The sequence below is a fragment of the Schistocerca serialis genome, chromosome 4 (assembly GCF_023864345.2).
Source record: "Schistocerca serialis cubense isolate TAMUIC-IGC-003099 chromosome 4, iqSchSeri2.2, whole genome shotgun sequence".
NCBI lineage: Eukaryota > Metazoa > Arthropoda > Insecta > Orthoptera > Acrididae > Schistocerca > Schistocerca serialis.
The window spans coordinates 99,940,068-99,957,578 of record NC_064641.1 but is presented as its reverse complement, the minus strand read 5'-3'; the positions used below and the strand labels follow the sequence as shown (position 1 = coordinate 99,957,578).

The window sequence follows — 17,511 nt, the reverse complement described above, 5'->3', positions numbered from 1 at the left end:
TCATTAAAAATATTGTGAAAGTGGAACTGAATTAACTACGAAAGTATTCTTTTTACATCACTTCCTTCTCTTCTTGGTAATTCGAAATGTATCAACAACAAAAAGTTACATTAACAAGGCCAAATTTCTCGTATTACTAGAGCAAATACGCAACTGAAGAGCAAAAAGTTATTCGAAATTGCCTTCCTGATACTGTTATTCGTGAAATCACTTTAGTTTGTAGTATGAAAATGGTTGTTCCGTGCACACGACAGAAATAATGAACAAAAACAGGCGTAAAAGGTAGTCTGCTAATGTTTTGGCCCATTTAAGATGGCGGCAGGACCCGCCCATTCTGGCTTCAAAACGACGTACAGCGTATGTCTGTAGCGCCATCTCCCTACTTTTTATAACCCCATGGGAATACCACATAAAGTATGATTGGTGTCACTAAAGCCAGCACTTTAGAATCGCATTGCGGCTGCAAGCGCAAAGGACGTCTAAGCAGCTATTTGTTTACTGATGAAACAGTCGTAAGAAATGGGATGAACTGATATAGCTACGTTAGCTTTAGAGTTTCGACATAATGGTCAACACATAGGTCGTGTTTGGCTGTAATTTTTCGTACAGAAAACAGAAGATACAAGGAAAGAAACACTTCTCATGGCAAGCATAACTACAAAAATCTTAAGTATTTTGTACAGTATGTAAGCCTAAATAAGTTTATCTTATCTGAAAAACCGACAGTGTTTAAGTAGTTCACGTATACATTAAGGAGATTAATCAATGAACTCGTATTAACAGATGTAGCCCAATGACGTGATTTTAAGCAGTGTTGATAAACTTCGGCTTTTTTCGAGTTGTGTATTCGTTATGAAAGTGCTTATGTGAGTAGTAAGTGCTATTTGTGATGGATAATAAGACTCTTTATTCATTTGAGTGTTACTACGAAAACTACGGTCTGCTTTAACCGTGTGTACATGTAACCTGATGTTCTTCTCATAACACCGTTCTGCAAGGTATCTCTTAAACTCAACTAGTACGCAAATATTTGCTCAACTGAAGAAGTTGTTTAGATCGTCTCGTAAAGTGCACGACATCATTTCATTTCAGAAACTCGTAGTAGTGCCATTCACAAACTTTCTGACACGGCCATCGCACCTCACCAAACCTCAGGCTTCAGTGAAAGATGCGTCTTTGTCAGTCTAGTGCGTCTGTGATGGCAGCCAGCAGGTCTTTCTTTCCTCTGTTTACGCTCTCATGTCAGTACCCAAGATAAACCACTTGCCTTGTGTCATAGATGCAGCTCAGTTCGATAGTCACTTGTCTTACTGAACCACAGATAATGTGATATCTTCGACCAAAAGGAAAGACAGAGTAAATGCGAGAGATGAACTGTTTACGACAGACGGAAAGTGCCCTTCCTGCCCGCGCATGCCAAATACGAGGATTGTCCAGAAAGTAAGTACCGATCGGCCGCGAAACAGAAACCGCAGTGAAAACCAGAAACGTTCTATTTGTAACAGTTAGGTACACCTTCCACCTACTTCTCTACATACTCGCCCCTCCAGCTTCGAGTTTTCTCGTAGTGTTGTATAAACTTTCCAATATCCTCGTCATAGAAAGCAGCCGCCTGTGCTTTAGGCCAGTTATCTGCACTGGTCTGCAGCTCGTTGTCTGTGTAAAAATCTTGTCTTCACAGCAATCGGTTCTCGTGAGCAGAGATGAGACTCAAGGGGAGCCACTTACAGACTTTATTGTGGGTGATCAAACACCTCTCATCGGAAACGCTGCAGGAGCGTTTTCATTGCCCCTGCAGTGTGCGGCCGAGAATTGGCATGAAGAAGGAACTGCCCGACAGTTGTGTTATGTGGGCTGCATGACACAGGAGAAATCTCTAACCGGGCCCTCATGCTTGGCGTGAGACACTATTCCCTACGCATCTTTACCGGCTCACTGTTCACTCAAAACTGATAAGAGCGACGCGACACGATCGACGGGCATACTAGAAAAACTGACCAACACATCTGTTCTAAGCTTTACCGGATTTTCCCAGTGGTTTTCATTTCACTAGCGATCGGAACTTACTTTCTGGACAACCGTCGTATATATGTGAATTTATTAAAATAGACTTGGACACTAAAATATCAAATAAGTATCTAATCACACAGTGTTACTGAGACAGTCTCGCGTAGCACGATGTTATTACAATTGAATTGATAAAACTAATTTAATTAAAAATCATTAGAGACATAAAAATATAGGAAGATGAAGCACTGGGGAGCTAAACGTAGCAGTAATGTCGCTTCTCGTTGAATTATTGCGAATTACTCATAGTTTTACATCATTTTTTTTTAAATACCGATTAAAGAAACTGTATGAATATATTGATGTCTAGCACTGAATCAAAAACAACTGAAACACGCTTATTAATAAAACGCAAATCATTCGTCTCTGTTAACCACCATTCTTGAGAGGGGCGACATCAACCATTTACACATCTGTAACATCGCATCAAGATAGACGACACGCAGGCAGTAGTTTCTCTATGGCAGTTAACGCACTACTACATGGAGAGCCAATGTACTTTCAGCACCCCCCCCCCTCTGTCTCCCCCCCTCCTCTCTCCCCTACCTCTCTCACCGCGCGCGTGTGTGTGTGTGTGTGTGTGTGTGTGTGTGTGTGTGTGTGTGTGTGTGTGTGTGCGAGAGAGAGAGAGAGAGAGAGATAGAGACAGAGAGAGAGAGAGAGAGAGAGAGAGAGAGAGAGAGATAGAGACAGAGAGAGAGAGAGAGAGAGAGAGAGAGAGAGAGAGAGAGATAGAGAGAAGGGGAGGGGGAGAGAGAGAAAGAGAGACTGTCCCTATAACGGACCAAATCTCACCCAGTCCGCTTTAATGCCTTGTGCCGAGAGCGTTGAAATTGAAGAAACATTGATATATATGTGAAAGTAGGCCTTCTCGGTGTATACTGCTGATGAAATCTTCTCGGGCTTCCATCCGGGTAGCTGCGTCGAAAATCCGCTGCGTTTCGATGAGTGTCATTCTCATTCTCCGCCAGATCATTCCTACAGGTACGATCTTACAAATTACGTAGATATTCATATGGAACATATTTCTTCAATTTAAGGTGTGATTGGTTTAAATTTCTTGGCTGCAGATTAGCGTTTGTTCTGAACATTTGCGCTGTAACGCGAAAGTGTCCGGCAGTACTCAGCCGACATCGATGCATTCCATCGATCCTGGTAGCGTGACCTCATGACCAACATATCATCATGAAAACTTTCACCTCGGTCGCCGGTTGAACCTATCGAGAAGATGACGTTAGTCGAAGAAATGAATTATGAGTGTACTGTTGCAATTCACCTGACGCGAATGCACTTCTGCACAAGATTCACGTAGTCACATGCATGTCTTTCACCACCGCTACGGTCGCAGGTTCAAATCCTGCCTCGGGCATGGATGTTTGTGATGTCCTTAGGTTAGTTAGGTTTAACTAGTTCTAAGTTCTAGGGGACTAATGACCTCAGCAGTTGAGTCCCATAGTGCTCAGAGCCATTTGAACCATTTTTTTGTCTTTCACCACCACTCCATAAGTCTTGGAAGTGCCTCTCACCTGTGAGTTATGAGTGGGCTAATGTACACAGCTACCACGACTAACGACTGAATGAGTTGCTGAATGTTACTGCTTAGTTGCGGGGAAGCATTTGCATCTTCCTTACTGTAAAGTAGGGTCGCAGCTTTATATAAAACGGGGGCACGATAGATTTGTCCCCCTCAGGCGACAGCACACACATACACACACACACACACACACACACACACACACACACACTTACTTCTTCTTGGATGTATTCGCTTTCTGATCGAACATTTGTGCTTACATAGTGCTCTGCGTACGCCGTCCCGTCTGTCTTGCAAATACAACGGCAGTGCCTGGTTTACCCCAACTGCATTAGCATTCGAATAGCGATTGCTTTCAAACCACCACATACGCGCTAGTTGTGCTCATACTGGCTTTCACTCTCTCATGCTTCTTTCAGGTGGGCAAAGTACCGAAGAGGTATACTCAATGCAGTAATGCCGCCGCCAAACTTGCCTTCTAGCATCTGCAGGTCAGAGCCTGGACATCAGGTTACTTAAGCAGCATTACGGAGGAAGTTGAATCAAAACAAACAAAAAAATCCCTTTGGTCTAATCGCCTTCGAAGATTACAACTTTTCCGTCGGCAGATACTTAACAAACCTTTCAAACATTCAACAAAATGGCCGACGAGTGAGGGGTTAGCGCAAGACTCTAATAATCACAAAGTCGCTGTTTCTTTTTCACTAGCAGCAACATGTTTTGAAATTTTATTTGAGTTTCATATATATCATCAAATGAAAATGTTAACTAACAAATAATGAATCAAAATTTTTAATAAAAATAACAATTTTTATTTTTAATTACTCATCACCTTAAAATGCAAGTTTATATAATAAATAAAAAATTGATAACAGAAACCGAAATATTAAATTTTTTTTATTTCTAGAATACTTAACAGTATTATTTAAGTACATCAAAGCATAACATATTGCTTTAAATATTTTTAATTATTTTCATTTGCTTAGCAATTAAAAATAAAACGAAGTTATTTGTATCAAAATTGTGGTTCAATATTTGTTAAACAACATTTCCGTTTCGTAATAAATACAGATTTAAGGAAAATAGAAACAAGTTACCACTAATGACAATCGAATCAATGACATTGATTACTCGACTTTTACGCTAACCATTCACTGAATATACATTTTATTTATATGCTCTAGTTTTTTGGACTTGAACACAGTCGGAACGTTTGAATTTTTTTTTTGGGGGGGTGGGGGGTGGGGGGAGATCATGTCGTGTTACTTTAGGAAATTTGAAGTGTCCTGAAAATCCGACTCCTTTTCTTGAACTAAGCTGAGTACATAACTGATGTAACTTCAATCAAAATTTCCTGAAACTATTTCCCTTTTTATACAAAATTTTCACCCATTAATAAATATTAACGCTATCTGATTGTAGTTCAATGAGTAACTATAGGAAAGCTTGAACATCTATTTAAGTGAATGCAACATCATTACCAACGTTATCTAATGACCTCATACTAAACCCTCACCCTCCCTTATAGAAAGGGTATGTCCAACGAGAATGTAAAACCTCTCTCTTTATGGTTTAATACATATTGATAATCAACATGAATCACTGTAATCATCCGACATATTCAGAATCGGCAGGAATTCGTGAATTTCTCAACAACATAAACTTACCTTACACTTCCTGAAAATGCATGCAAAGAAAACATTCCTACTGATGGCACCCTGTCCGGTAAAAGATTCCGCCGACGGAAGAATGCGTCAAGTAAATAGTCTTACGTCGGCTACCGATTTAGTTAAGAAAAAGTGAGTTGTGTGAAAAACTCAGGAAAAACTTAATAATTTCTGAAATGACAGCGGGATGTAACGGATCTTCAAAGCCTCCCGAATACAGCAAGTAAATTTACAATTCTTATTTGTTACGCCAAACAGGAAACGTAATACTTGAAGAATCTGCATGAGGAAAAGTAGAAAAATTATATAAAGAGAAATAGGAGTATTGTTACTTAAAAACAAAGAATACTGTGTGTAACATTTTCAACTGCTGTAGACCTGTTGTCCGGAGTTGCGTTTAATATAACGGCACATTGAAAATTTTTACTTTTGGACTCTGTAATCACAACTGAATGAAACACATTTTTGTGCGATAGCCGATGGTACATTATGACACACACACATAAATTAACACACAAAGTGGCTAACATATTAAATAAACAGGGCTTCCAAATAGCATATAAAACTGTGCAAACCCTCCAATCAAATTTATGTCAACCAACAAGCAAAAGAGAGAAATTCCAGGTATCAGGTACATACAAACTTGAATTTCAAAGTTGTTATAGGATGTACATAGGCATTGCATGAAGGAATTTTAAAACACGGTACAAAGAATACATGAGGTGTTGGAAGTAAGAAACATACCAATCCTCATTTGAAAAGGACTTAAAACGCCATAACCACCACCCTACAAACATGGAACAAGACATGAAAGTAATCAGAATAAACAACTGTGAAAAATATCTTTTGCAGATGCAAGGCTTTCACACCCAGAAAGTTACTGCTGAAAACAAATATGTGATAAGTCAGCAAACACACATCCGCACAGATTCTCTACTGCACTGAATAAAAGAAATTATAAGATAAAAAAACTCATTCCATTTTCACATGCAGCGACATTAACAACAAATACATACCGTCTCTCTCTCTCTCTCTCTCTCTCTCTCTCTCTGATCACACACATAAAATTATAACAAATAAATGAAAAATAGTCATACCAATGCAAGTACCACTTCACACAAACACGAACACACACACACACAATTTTTATATATATATATATATATATATATATATATATATATACATATATACATATATACATATATATATATATATATATATATATATATATATATATATATATATATTGTTCGTATGTATTCGCTAGATGATTTGTCTTGTTGATTGTGTTTGTTTTTCTAATGCGCAAAATATATGAACAATAAGGATTTCGAAATATTGCATCATAAAGATTGGTCACCTACAAATGGCCCTGAGGTATATATATATATATATATATATATATATATATATATATATAGCATCAAAACAAGTGTTCAGTTCGTAGTGCTGTGACGTCTGGAAAGCTAGACTTCAAATGGGAATTAAAAGAAGAACAACAGCGCCAAAAATGGAACAAAAGCACAACATATAGAACTACATCCACGGAACCTGTAAGTACAATTTTAAATTATTAGTACGTCATAGAAAAGCCAACCACCGGAATTATATCGGTCCAAAAGTAAAAATTATCAACATATCGTAATAATACTGTATGTTTTTAAGCAAGCTCTGTGCTGGTAGGATGTAAACCATAATGTAGAAGTTTCGTGCGTTTATTCTTGTTCGTATGTATTCGCTAGATGATTTGTCTTCTTGATTGAGTTAAGGTTTTTCTAATGCGCAAAATATATGAACAATAAGGATTTCGAAATATTGCATCATAAAGATTGGTCACCTACAAATGGCCCTGAGGTATTCATTTTTCGTGCTTAATGCTGACTAGCCTTGTCGTTGCATATGCAAGGGAGACTGCGATTGCTACGAAATTGAGTGAGAAGGGTAATTAATGTTTTTATGCAGTAAAAAATGATAGAATTTCAAACTATAAATACCAGTGATACTGTCGAGACCCTTTTACTAAAGTAGAAAAAAATAGTTAACGCTGTATTTATTATTCCATCAGAGGCTTCTATTCTCGTAGCCAAGACAACTAGAGTATGTACGCTTGGTGTAGCTAGTGGAAAATTTGAATGCTATTTTTAAATATTTAATCTGTTTAGCTGTGAGCCAGTGGTAATTAAACATTGGCGTAATTAAATACTGTGGGCCCTTTCATGAGAGAGTCAGTAACAAATTTAAAAAAAGACAGTTAAATATGGGCGTCATGTTTTTTTATCAGGTTCCTCCATACGTGTCACTATGTTGTAAGCTTTCAGGCAAATCCAACACCTTCCATGAAAACCCTGACATGATAAGCAAATCCAGTAGTATGTCACATAGCTCCGAATAAATCGTGACATTAAATTAACCAAAGTAATACGAGTAACGAGTGAGCAAATGGAATGCCACAGAATAACACAAGAATGCCTAAATGCATGTCATACCTTCCCACCGTGAGACAGACGCAGTTCTGAGGGGAGAAACGAGAACAGAAGCCGAGAGCAGAACCGTGTTAAGCTGGAAGGCCTTACGATAAGGGACGGACACCCACGTCGCCAGCTAACCGCTAGGACCACCCCAGCCGCAAGTTTTAGCGTGAGACTTTTTCGCGTCTCTGTTACGTCAGGACCACCCCCCAGCCCATGTTAAAAGATAGAGCCCTCCAGAAGAACAGTATAGATCTTACGATAACATTAAAAGGACCACACCAGCTGCAAGTTTTAGCGTGAGACTTTTCTCGTCTCTGTTACGTTGCAGACTTTAAAATCATTGACCCACAACGAAAAGTATAACGTTTCTCATTGGATAGACAGAATTTTTGTAGGCAGAGCTTAAGGTTAACATTGAGACCCTGATTGGTCAGATGAAAACACAGCCAGATAGTTTTTTTAAACCAACTTCGGTAAATTGTAGTAGGGAGAAGTTAGGAGAGAGTTGCATACGAGTTGGCGAGGTGAGCGGACCTGTGCTGTCCGCCGTCCCCTGACGAACACCGACAAGGTAATGAACACACCCAATGCAATAACAGCTCATAAAGCTTCACTCAGAACTGCAGAAGTCTCATCTCTTACACCCCCTTTTTGCGTAATACTAGTGTCGATCGTCAATTAAAGCTCATGGTGTTCACATTTGCCACTTGAATTAAAAATCTGAAACGTGATGATTTTTCTGTTATATAGTTATTGAGAAGCCACATCAGCCACTGTAATTTACGACAAGTTATATAAGTAATTAAAGATAATTGAGGGTCACTGTAGACCATTTTGATAGTTTTCTCTTTTGTGAAACTTAATTTAAACCTAGATTATGGATGTGATATGGCATAGGTCATCCTTCGATCCATTATAGAACTTGGAAACCCATTCAGGGAATATTCATTCACATTTTTGTTGAACGCAGTTAGTTTTTACCATCCTGTATTAAAACATTTCCTTTTATCAATAGTGCAATTTATAAACAATGTTTTGTGAGTAGAATAAAATTTTCAATGGTAAACCTAACTGCTTTTTCGACTTTATTTTACCAACTAACTAAAAATAGGAAAGCCTTGAACCCCTTCCACTAGTATTAAGATTCTTTTACAGGGAGCGCAGTGGAGCTGACGCTGAAATCATTAAGAATTTGGTTATATCGTCGCTAGTCTCACTGAACTCTTCTGAACTCTACATGTTATGTGTGGCCTGACGTCTCCTTACCAGCAACAGGTCCCAGGTTCAAACTAGTCAAATCCCTAAGAAACACGCTCAGAGCGTCGTTGCGCGAAAGTGGTAGGGAGACACGATATAGAACAACAGACACCACGCAGAATGTTAGAATGTTTCAATACAAAAAAGTTTTTACGCAACCACCCTGGCCACGCCGTAACAGCACTGAATAAATTCCAACAACCCGAGGTAACCTCATAAGAATCAAAACACGTAAAGTGGCGCTCAGAACAACTTATTATTATTATTCAGTGAATAAGTACGAAATTTCCACAGTAAAGATAAATTTGGCCTACAGCGAAGGACATAAGGTACTTTTACGCAAACATTGGAATCAGAACAAAAAGGAATCCCATATAATCTCATATTTCCATAGTAATACTTTTACTTTGTAATGTTTAAATGTCAAATCTTGATATTTGTCACAGGAGATTATCAGCGAACCTTAATTATAAAAATAGGCTTATTTTCCCTCTGTCGATCACTATTTTTTAAATTTCAAACTGCCCGGTTGCGGACTGTCACCCGTCTTCACATAACATCTCGAACTTAGGGAGTAGTCTGTCCTAATAGAACTACCCGTTCACAGTCATATGAATATATGATAGTGAACTGATAGCTCCATTAGGACAGACTGCTCTGCAACTACAAGATGTGATATGAAGATGGTCGACTTTGCTCGAAACCGGTCATTTTGAAACAGAGAAAAAGTAACAGACAGAAAATAATCCTATTTTGTGTTTAGCAGTAATTTATCACGCATATTTGTCAAACTTCAATGATACATAGGGGTATTTTGTAATGATTTCTCACTATTTCGTTTGTAAAAGCTCTGTTATTTCTTTGTTTCAGGTAGGTGGTGTGGATACTGCGATGACTTTATTGCTGCACTGCAACTGGCAGTAAGTAAAACCGAAAGTTATTTTAGCCTTACTGTGTCTTGTTGAAAACTGTGCCCTTTAAGAGTTGTTGATGAATAAAGAAACCAGGTACAAGTGCGTCTGCAAATCTTTATTTTAATGTCATTATTAGTTTTGGGCTGTAGCGTTCATCTTTAAATGGCAGACTATTAATTACATTTATTGGTTCGCAACGTGCCTTTCGCTCCAACACTGTATAAAAATATTAGAGATATGTGGATAGCAAAAAAAATGGCGATGTGCCAGCATTTGGTCAGATACAAGCTGAAAGAGTTATATGAGTTTACGTTTGTTCTGGAACACAGCGTTTCTTCTTTAGGGTCTTGGGCATTTTCAGGATGAGGTAAAAATGTTGAAGTGTAAAAGAAAAAATAAGAAACGAAGAGAAGACCACGTACTAAACAGAACAGTGTGATATTTCTTTTCACACCTAGTCGGGCTTGTACATACTGTCTAAAGGTAAAGTTCCCTACGATCATATTCCGAGATGTTTGCATGTTGAAGAGGCCAAGGGCATGTTCGAAATCTGGCTGTTCCTAAATCTTTTAAACTCTAAGATATATGTGCAATGATAGTTTATTAAGCACAAACTGCAGACACTGAAACACGTCAGGTTCGCTAGTCTGTTGTGGTTCCCGGAGGGAGCGCCCCTTTTGGGGTGGTGAGTCTCGAGCTCTCGAGGCAGACAGACGTTTGTGTGTTAAAAGTGCTCAGTATGTCAAGACTTTGTATTGGAACTTGCAAGATTAATGTATGCAGCATACAAGGGACGGCTCAATTAATGTACTGTGTACTTCAGAACATGTGTGTTGTGAAAATCGTACAGTGCTGACTTTTCGCTCATTGCCATGCGAGGTAAGATAGGAAAGAGCGGACGAGTTACAGCTGCGTGAATGGTTTGGAAACAGTTAACATAAAAATGATAGGGGAGAGACTGACGCTAGACAGCCAGTGGCTGCAGAAAAATTAGAGAATAGTACAAATATACTTGTTTAATTAACTGAAGCCAGCTGCTACAGCGATTGGTCATAAATATGAATGCTTGAAAATAAATGTAGATGTTGGTCAAGCCTGCCGGTGCCCTCTTGTATTTGACCACAAACGGCACCTATGCAATGTCCTAAATACATTGAAAGTGTCAGTCGTGGTCAGAATAGCGTTCTGTGAAGTTGTAGATGCATTATAACGGAGCTAACTGAATTCAGGCAACGGCCTTGGCGCAGTGGATACACCGGTTCCCGTCAGATCACCGAAGTTAAGCACTGTGGGACGTGGCCGGCCATTGGATGGGTGACCATCTCGGGCGCCATGCGCTGTTGCCATTTTTCGGGGTGCACTCAGACTCGTGATGCCAATTGAGGAGCTATTCCACCGAGTTGTAGCGGCTCCCGTCACAGAAAACCATCATACCGACCGGGAGAGCGGTGTGCTGACCACGCGCCCCTCCTATCCGCATCCTCATCTGAGGATGACACGGCGGTCGGATGGTCCCGATGGGCCACTTGAGGCCTGCAGACGAACAAATTGTTGGCTCTCGTATGATGGGTGCTCCCGTATGTTCAAGGCAGACGCAATGTTTGGTGTGTCAAGAGGCACCGTGTCGCATATTTAAACCATATACAAGGAAAGAAGGGCGCGCTGAGGTGGTCGCGCGGTTTGAGGCGCCATGTCACGGATTGCGCGGCCCCTCTCGCCGGAGGTTCGAGTCCTGTCTCGGGCATGGGTGTGTGTGTTGCTCTTAGCATAAGTTAGTTTAATTTAGTTCAAGTAGTGCGTATGCCTAGGGACCGATCACCACAACAATTTGGTCCCTTAGGAATTCACGCACATTTGAACAAGGATAGAGGAAAAACATCATTCGCTAAATGACAATGCGGACGAAACTGTGAGTTCAGTTATCGTGATAGACGGTCGTTGAAGAGGACTGTGACGAACAATAGGGGGACGACAGATGCCAAAGTCACTGCGGAACTGAATATCACACTGGCGAACCTTGTCAGCACCAAAATAATGAGAAGGGAGCTCCACAAGCAAGGAATTGCAGGGTGAGAAGCAATTCCAAAACCACTCAGTCAGTGATGCAGGTACAGGTAAATGGAGAACGTGATGCTGAAGCCATAAAACGTGTACTACGGAGCACTAGAAGAAACTCATATGGTCTGGCGAGTCTTGTTTCAGACTATTTCCAACTTCCAGCCGACTTTAAGTCCAAATAGTAAAACATGGCAGCCGTTCAGCGTTGATTTTGGCAGCCTTATCATGGTATTCCTTGGGCACCATGATTACTTTGCAAGGGCACATTACCTCCGAGGATTATGTGATCAGTTTGGCTGATCAGGTACATCCCATAGTAGAATGCCTGTTCCCCAACGGCGATGCGGTACTCCACGACGACAGAGATCTTGTACACACAGCTAGAATCGTGCAGGATCGTTCTTGTGAGCACGAGGATGGATTTTCGAGTCTCTTCTGACCACCACAGATACTATAGTCAACATTATTAAGCTTTCGTCGTCTACTTTGGAGAGAAGCGTACGTGATTGCTTTCCACCTGCATCGTCTTTACCTGAACTGGCCACTATTCTCCAGGAAGAATGGTGTAAGATTCCCTTGAAAAGAAAAACAGGATCTGTATAGACCCATTCCAGGATGACTGGAAGCTGTTGTGGGTGCCAAACGTTTTCCTACACAACATGTTGCATTTTGAGTGGTTCCGTATTTTTATGCATCCCCTGCATTTGTATAGCTGAAAATCTTGACTAATATGTTTGTCATTAGTGCCAAAGGCAGTGTGGCACTCCTTTTACTAATTGTAGCCGGTAAAGTATTTTAAGCAATTGTTTGCGATTACGTATGTTACATAAAAGTGTGAAGTGTCTGAAATAGCGACAAAATGTCTGAGATAACGTGAAATTTCACTCCCACCGAGTACTTTCACTTCGACTACTATCTGCTAATAATGCAACTTCAATACATCTCAAAAAGAATTGTCAAACCAAATACTGCAAAATTAAATATTAAAATGCATATAATACTGTGTGGCGTACTCATTCGTTCTTTTTTGTTGATCCGCTGCTGCAACAGTCACTGAGTTACTGTATGTCCACTGCAACTTGGTGTTTTATGCCAAGAATGACTAAATCGAGCATTATGTTTCAGTACTTTTTATTATATCACCTAGTTTTTAACTATTTTATATACACTGATGTAATGATAGATCACTCTTCTTATATATTCCATACAATTTGTCAAGTCTGGCATGCTTATTGCACGAAAGGATTCACGTAAGCAATTACATGCTTCTTGCAAAAATTCTCCTAAGACACTGACGTACACCTTACTCCATCGAATGACCATAAAGTACTGACCTTTAGTGCCAACATGGCTGCCCCTTGTATATACAATTCGGAACAATCCTCGGTATTATTATAAACGGTTTTTCAATAAAATTACAATTAAAATTGTTACCTCAAAATTAATCACTCATTTCAACAGTTGCACTAGCTCTTATACAGCAAATACGAAGAAACTCTTATGTACTGTTCATTATCGTGTCGAGTTTGTTTATCATGTAATGGTTACAAAATGATGATTCGTGACTGATCTCTCTCTCTCTCTCTCTCTCTCTCTTTCTCTCTGACGCTTCGTCGTGACACACGTAAATTTATTGTTTTGTAAGTGCGAGCAGCTTTATTTAAGTACTATCACCGTTCTTTGATTCAAGTAATTTGATCACCCCGAGTTACGTTTCAAAGTGGAGTCACTCTTAACCAGTAATTTTGGCCTTAGTAATAGTGGTAGTTGAAGCTTTGTGTGGAAGTGTAGACGATCGGTCGCCATTCTCGACTGACCGTAATTTCAGTATCTGCAAATAAAAGCCTGTTTTATTTGCTAGTAGCTTTCAAAGTGCGATGTTTATATAAGCGACAGTTACAAAATTGTTTACACATTACGAGGCGACATAAACGCAGCCACACAGAACAGATGCTAATTCAGTAGCTTTGGCTTGGATCGAACTCAAATAGCATTATATAATACACTCAGAATGTCAGTTCTCAGAATGTGCCCCATAAAGAAAGTTTTATTTAAAAGACAGAGTTGTATTTTTACTTCAGCGACATAGAAAGGAAAAGATCCCATTAAATAACAACATCAATTTTTATAAGTTGAAAAAATATAACTTCCCTTCCCGCAGAACGACGCGAGAGAAATTATAGCTTGTTACGGTATACTGATAATTTTTACTTTATGGACCGTCTGATTACAACTGAATGAAATACAATTTTCGTGCCATACGCATTTCGCCTTTATTTTCTGCAAGGCATCTGCAGTGGCGGGTTGCGTGGACGATTTTCTACATATTACGCTCCTGTTGCATTTTTGGTGTTGTTCCTCTTATTACAAATGGTAACTGGCGGTTTTTTCCCCACATTTCACAGCACTAGGAACTGAACCCTTGTTGTGATGCAGTGTTTTGGTTTTATGTGTTTTTGTATTTCACTCACGTAAGCTACGTATTATGTAGGAGTAATATATAGTAGGCTACCTCATCCGAGCTTTAAATAAAATTAAAATGAACGGGACAAATTTCGAGGTTGCTGCCCTCCACTGAACAAGTGAAAGAGTCATTAAACAATAAACAGGGAGGAGGATAGTGAATTCGTAAATACTCAACTGTACTCAGATGTACTGTAACGATCAGTAGCCATGTACAGGATAATATAGTTAATGTGAGAGTACAGTTCATGGACTATGTACTATTATATTTCCACCAGTTCCAACAGACAAAATAAAACCACAGCACATTATTGTTAATTCCTGAGACATTATTATGAGTGGAAGAGCATTCAGGTAAGTCATTTGAAACTTTGGACGACTAAATCAGAAGTGAATATCGATACCCAAATATTCTGAAGAAGTTTAGAGTGATGTGTCTATGAATCTTGCATACTCGGTTCGCTAGACAAACAATCAAACAACTCGTCTTGTTGTAATGAAACTCACTAATACAAGTACAAACAGTTAACTTTGATAGATGTGCCGCAAGGCAAGGGCGACATACAAATCGGCGCGGCGCTTATATCGTCTTCACATAGGGGCCGCTGCTCTCGTGTTGTCGTCCTGGAGGAAGATTGGTCAGCATGCGATTGGCTGACCTCTTTTTCACAGCCATGTCTTCTCTGTAGTTCCCGAATGGCGTAACGGCGTTGACTTTACGCCATAACACAAAACATGAGCAAAGACATTCCTCACGTCAAATATGACTACAAAATGTTTCTAGGACAGAAACTTAATTCTCCACGATATAAAGTGTCAAATGCATTAAAGTCACATTAATACAGCAAAGATATGGAAGCCAGGAACAATCTCACCATAATCCAGAACGAAGTTGCCTGAATGCGTCCGTTTCACTATTACAAGACAATGCGTGTGTACTAAGGGGGAAATTGGGAAGTCCAGTCGTCCCAATAACGTGAGAGGAAGCGAAATGCCTTTGTGTGCAGGCCATGATGCATCACAAATGAATACTGCCGCCTGGGACTCCTATTCGCGGGCTTCAGTCAAAGCCGACGCGGTCCGTCAAGTCATGCCTTGTAGTTTCTACTCAGAGATGTACTGCACTAGCACACAAATAGATGGCTATGAAGGTTTGAAGCTGACAAGTGAATATGGTAGCGCGCACGAATACGCGGTTCAAAAGATGTAACACAGAGCTCTGATAATGGTCTTATTTCATCGAGGGAGAGAATTCGTTGGAAGTCGGCTATTGGTTCACAAGTGGGGGCGGACGGCAGCGGGGGCGGAATGTGCGAGGCGGCACGTACGTACCGGGGACAATGGCCGTTGTCTGCGGCGGTGGACAGCCGGTACAAAGCCAGAGTGAGCTCTGTTCCGCGGTCGCTGCCGCCGTGTTCAGCCCTTGGCATATTGTCACCGCAGAGCATGGGGGCGAGCAGTCCTCTTTACTTTCTGTCTGTTACCTAGATACTAACGCAGAGTCAGTGTGTTGAATACGAAACTGCAGGTGTAGCATACCGGGGGGAGTCATTCCGCATGTGGAAAGGGTGCTTCCGGATGCCATGAAGAGTACAGTGTGCAGCCAACTAGAGATGGTGGCTCATGTCGGTACCAATGACTTGTGTCGCTTAGGATAGGAGGAGATTCTCTCTGGTTTCGGGCGGCTAGTGGAAATGGTAAAGACTGCCACTCTTCTAGAATGAAATTTTCACTCTACAGCGGAGTGTGCGCTAATATGAAACTTCCTGGCAGATTAAAACTGTGTGCCCGACCGAGACTCGAACTCGGGACGTTTGCCTTTCGCGGGCAAGTGCTATACCATCTGAGCTACGCAAACACGACTCACGCCCCGTCCTCACAGATCTAATTCCGCCAGTACCTTGTCTCCTACCTTCCAAACTTTACAGAAACTCTCCTGCGAACCTTGCAGAACTAGCACTCCTGAAAGAAAGGATATTGCGGAGACATGGCTTAGCTCAGCCTGGGGGTTGTTTCTAGAATGAAATTTTCACTCTACAGCGGAGTGTGTGCTAATACGAAACTTCCTGGCAGATTAAAACTGTGTGCCGGGCCGAGACTCGAACTCGGGACCCTTGCCTTTCGCGGGCAAGTGCTCTACCAACTGAGCTACCCCAGCACGACTCATGCCCCGTCCTCCAACCACGACTCACGCCCCTTTGGAAGGTAGGAGACGAGATACTGGCGGAATTAAAGCTGTGAGGACGCGGCGTGAGTCGTGCTTGGGTAGTTCAGTTGGTAGAGCACTTGCTCGTGAAAGGGAAAGGCCCCGATTTCGAGTCTCGGTCCGGCACACAGTTTTAATCTGCCAGGAAGTTTCACTGCCACTCTTGCTTGCGAGATTAAGGCGGAGCTCACCATCTGCAGCATCGTCGATAGAACCACCTGTGTTCCTTTGATGCGGAGCCGAGTGGAGGCTCAGGCGGTTCTGTTACCTTGTAGGCTGCAGATTCCTTGATTGCGCCATCGGGTGGTGGGTTTCCGGGTTCCGCTTAATAGCTCAGGAGTGCACTACACACAGGAAGCGGCTACAGTGGTAGTGGGGACTGTGTGGAAGGGACTGGGCGGGTTTTAGGTTAGAGGGTCTCAGGGAACCACAGAAAGGGCGTCCGTCTAAAAGGTAAAACACAGTAAGTTAGTTGTAGAAACGATCGATAGTGCAGTTGTAAATTGTCGTAGCTGTGTTGGGAAAGAACCAGAGCCACAAGCTCTAATAGAAAGCACTGAAACTCAAATAGTTATAGGTACAGAAAGCTGGCTGAAGCCGGAAATAAGTTCAGCCGAAATTTTTTTCAAACTATGTAATGGTGTTCATAAAGTATAGATTAAATACAGTTGGTGGTGGAGTGTTTATTGCTGTCAGAAGCAGTTTTCCTTGTAGTGAAATTGAAGTAGATAGTTCCTGCGAAATAATATGTGTAGAGGTTATACTTGACAATCACACTAAACAATTAATTGAATCGGTTTTCCGACCCCCCTTCTATATCAGAAGATATAGTTGCTGATCAGTTCAAAGAAAAGGTGAGTCTCATGTCAAA

General features: G+C 40.8%; 1 non-coding gene across 1 annotated transcript; it reads right to left on the bottom strand.

The window, feature by feature from the left end:
• Positions 1-16,518: 16,518 nt before the first annotated feature.
• On the bottom strand, positions 16,519-16,593 carry Trnas-cga (transfer RNA serine (anticodon CGA)). The gene has a single exon. It is a non-coding gene; the product is annotated as a tRNA-Ser (tRNA).
• Positions 16,594-17,511: the final 918 nt, after the last annotated feature.